The sequence below is a fragment of the Lupinus angustifolius genome, chromosome LG01, assembly GCF_001865875.1.
Source record: "Lupinus angustifolius cultivar Tanjil chromosome LG01, LupAngTanjil_v1.0, whole genome shotgun sequence".
In the NCBI taxonomy this organism is placed as follows: Eukaryota; Viridiplantae; Streptophyta; class Magnoliopsida; order Fabales; family Fabaceae; genus Lupinus; species Lupinus angustifolius.
In genome coordinates, this window is record NC_032009.1 from 12,638,689 (window position 1) to 12,642,593 (window position 3,905).

The 3,905-nt window shown below is 39.3% G+C and overlaps 1 pseudogene; it reads right to left on the bottom strand.

Annotated features, from left to right (window-relative positions):
- Window positions 1–3,905, bottom strand: part of LOC109351506 — an 8,804-nt pseudogene that overhangs the window by 4,030 nt on the left and 869 nt on the right.

The window sequence follows — 3,905 nt, forward strand, 5'->3', positions numbered from 1 at the left end:
ATCCCTATGGGTGCCTTGTAAGCAGTCCTATGTGCCCAAAGAGCATCCTCAAGTCTGTTGCTCCAATCCTTTCTTTTAGGCTGCACCATCTTCTCCAAAATCCTCTTTATCTCTCTGTTTGAAATCTCAGCTTGCCCATTACATTGAGGGTGATAAGGTGTGGAAACTCTATGAACAATCCCATATTTCTTGAGCATAGCTTGCATTGATCTATTGCAGAAGTGGGTGCCATGGTAACTAACAATGGCTATGGGCATGCCAAACTTGCAAAAAATGTGAGACCTAACAAAATCCATAACAACCGGAGCATCATTAGTCCTAGCGGCCTTAACTTCCACCCATTTAGAAACATAATCAATAGAAAGCAGAATATAGTAAAATCCAAAACAAACAGGAAAGGGGCCCATGAAATCAATACCCTAAATATCAAACACCTCACAAAATAACATAGGTTGTTGAGGCATCTCTTGTCTCCAAGAAAGAGTACCACCTGCTCTCTAACACTACTCACAAGTGCTACAAATCTTCCATGCATCTTTGAAGATGATGGGCCAATAAAATCCAGAGTCAAGCACCTTTCGTGCTATCCTTTGGGTACCAAGATAGCCACCGACTGCAGAAGAATGGAAAAACTAAAGGAGTAACTCAATCTCAAGATCTAGAATGCATCTTCTAGTAACCTGGTCAGTACATAATCTCCACAAATAGGGATCATCCCAAACATAATATTTAGCATCACTCTTAAGTTTATCATTTTTAGCAAACCAAGGGGTGGGGGAAAGAAACAGAAATATTCAAAAGCTATTCATCAGGAAAGTCATCTCTGATAGGCATAATGTCAACAGCTCCCTCAGTCTTGCTCAAATGGTCAGCCACCAAATTTTGTGCTCCACTTCTATCACGGATCTCCAAATCAAACTCTTGGAGCAAGAACATCCATCTAATCAGCTTTGGTTTAGAATCAGCTTTCTTCAATAGGAATTTAAAGCTGCATGGTCAGTGAAAATAACAATTCTAGAACCAAACAAATAAGACCTAAACTTATCTAGAGCAAATACAATAGCTAAAAGCTCTTTTTCAGTTGTGGTGTAATTTGCTTGTGCAACATCTAAGGTCCTAGAAGCATAATAAATTACCCTAGGCAGTATGTCCACTTTTTGAGCAAGGACAGCCCCTAATGCATAATTAGAAGCATCACACATCAGCTCAAAATGGACTGTCCAAACAGGTGCCTGGATAATAGGAGTGGTGGTCAAGGCTGTCTTGAGGCAATCAAATGCCTCCATACATCTCTCATCAAAATCAAAGGCCACCTCCTTTTGCAATAGGTTGGATAGTGGAAGAGCCTTCTTGTTGAAATCTTTAATGAACCTGTGATAGAAACCTGCATGACCAAGAAAAGAACGAACCTCTCGTATGCAAGAGGGGTAAGGCAATTGTGAAATAACATCTATTTTTGCAGGATCTAACCCAATTCCCTTATTTGAGATCACATGCCCCAAAACTATGCCCTGCTCTACCATGAAATGACATTTTTTGTAATTCATAACAAGGTTAGTTTCGATGAATTTATGAAGAACTCTATCCAGACTATCCAAACATTCATCAAATGAAGATCCATAGACTATAAAATCATCCATAAACAGCTTTATGCAATTCTCTAAAAAATCATTGAAAATGCTCACCATACACCGCTGGAATGTACTAGGGGCGTTACATAGGCCAAAAGACATCCTCCTATAGGCTAAAGTGCCAAAGGGGCAGGTGAGTATGGTCTTCTCCCGATCCTCAGGAGCAATATGGATATGGAATTACCTAGAAAAACCATCAAGAAAACAGTAATGAGATTTACCCGCTAAGCGCTCAAGCATCTGATCAATAAATTGCAAAGGAAAGTGATCATTTCTTGTTGCTTGGTTGAGCCTCCTATAATCAATATAGACTCTCCAACTATTCTGCACTCTCATAGAAATCAACTCATCTCTCTCATTTCTCACCACTGTAATTCATGTTTTCTTTAGAACCACTTGAACCGGGCTCACCCAATGACTATTAGAAATGGGTTATATGACCCCGACTTGAAGAAGCTTAGAGACCTCTTTCTTCACAACCTCAAGGATGACTAGATTGAGCCTCCTTTTTGGTTGCCTTACTGGTTTAGCTCCATCTTCCAAGAGTATCTTGTGCATGCACATGGATGGGCTAATACTAGGAATATCAGCTAAGGTCCAACCAATTGCCTTCTTATGCTTCTTTAGCACTTGCAACAACTTTTCCTCTTGATCAACATTAAGGGAGATGGAAACAATAACAGAGAGCTTCTCATCATCCTCTAAGTAAGCATACTTTAGGTTTTCAGGCAAAGGTTTAAGCTCCAATACAGGTGCCTGCAAAATAGATGGAACCAAAGTAGCAGACATAGATTCTACAGCCTGCACCTGAACAAGTAAATCAGATTGATTTATGATGTTTGCAACAATTAGGTTAGTGCAATCTGATTCAACATCATTTGGATCAACAGAAATATGCAGAAACTCATCAATACAAGAATTACATATTTCAGAATCAGTGCATGTATAACAAGTGTATGAGTCTATTAATGACACTGAATCAAAATCATTAAGAAAATCAAAGATATGCTCATTAGTTACCTCATCAAGTAAATCAATATTGAACACATAATGGTCCTCATATGGATGCTTCATACCATCAAAAATATTAAATTAGACCACAATATCACCAAACTCCATAGACAATGTTCCAGCATGAACATCTATCTTAGTTTGAGCTGTTCTAAAAAATGGCCTCCCCAAAATAATAGGAACTATGTTATGGGAGGATCTATCTTCCATATCGAGAATATAAAAACCAGCAGGAAAAATAAGTTCACCAACCTAAACCAAGACATCCTCTATCAAACCAGCAGGGTAGGCAGTACTCTTATTTGCTAATTGAATCACTACCCTAGTGGGTTGCATAGGTCCAAGTGAAAGAGACATGAAACGGACATAGGCATAACATTAATCGAAGCACCTAGATCTAGCATGGCATTCTCAAATTTGCTATTACCTATTATGCAAGGTACAACAAATGTACCTGGGTCCTTACATTTTTCAGGAATGTGAGGAACAGGTTTACCTATTAGTGCACAAGTTGATCCTCTCATTACCTTTGAGCCTCCTCTTGTGAGTGCACAACTCCTTTAGAAATTTTGCATATCTTGGAATTTGTTTGATTGCATCAAGTAAAGGTATGTTCACCTCTACCTTTCTAAATGTGTCCAAGATCTCCTTGTCTACCTCTTCCATCTTCTTACTTTGAATGGCTCTTGGAGGAAATGGAAGAGGAATGGAAGATGGTTGTGCGACACTTGTGGAATGTTCACTAGCAAGAATTTGTTCACTAGTGTTCTCAGTCTCTTTTAAAACTGGTTGCTTCATTTTTGATGCAGCTAGATCAACTTCAATCTGTTTGCCTGACCTTAGAGTGATGGCACTCGCATTCTTCGGGTGGACCATAGTCTAGAAGGGAAACTTATCAGAATTCTGAGAGTGCAATGTGTTTAATGAAGGAGCCATCTGTCCCATCTGAATGGAGGACTCTTGTCTCTGAATGGAAGCTCTGGTCTCTTGCTGGAATTGCATATTCTGCAATGTCATTTGCCTCACCAATTCTTCTAATAAGGTTCACTAGATACAAGAGCAGGATTACTATTCATTTGTTGTTTCCTCTGCTTTTGGATTGGAGGAGGCACATATGGTCTATTTTGTGCAGCATTATTATTCTGAAATGGTGGCCCTGGATGAGGCTGTGAAGGATCAGACCATCTAAGATTCGGATGATTCCTCCAACCAGGGTTGTATCTGCTTGATGAAGGATCATAATTCTGTTGTTGTTGAGGTCTT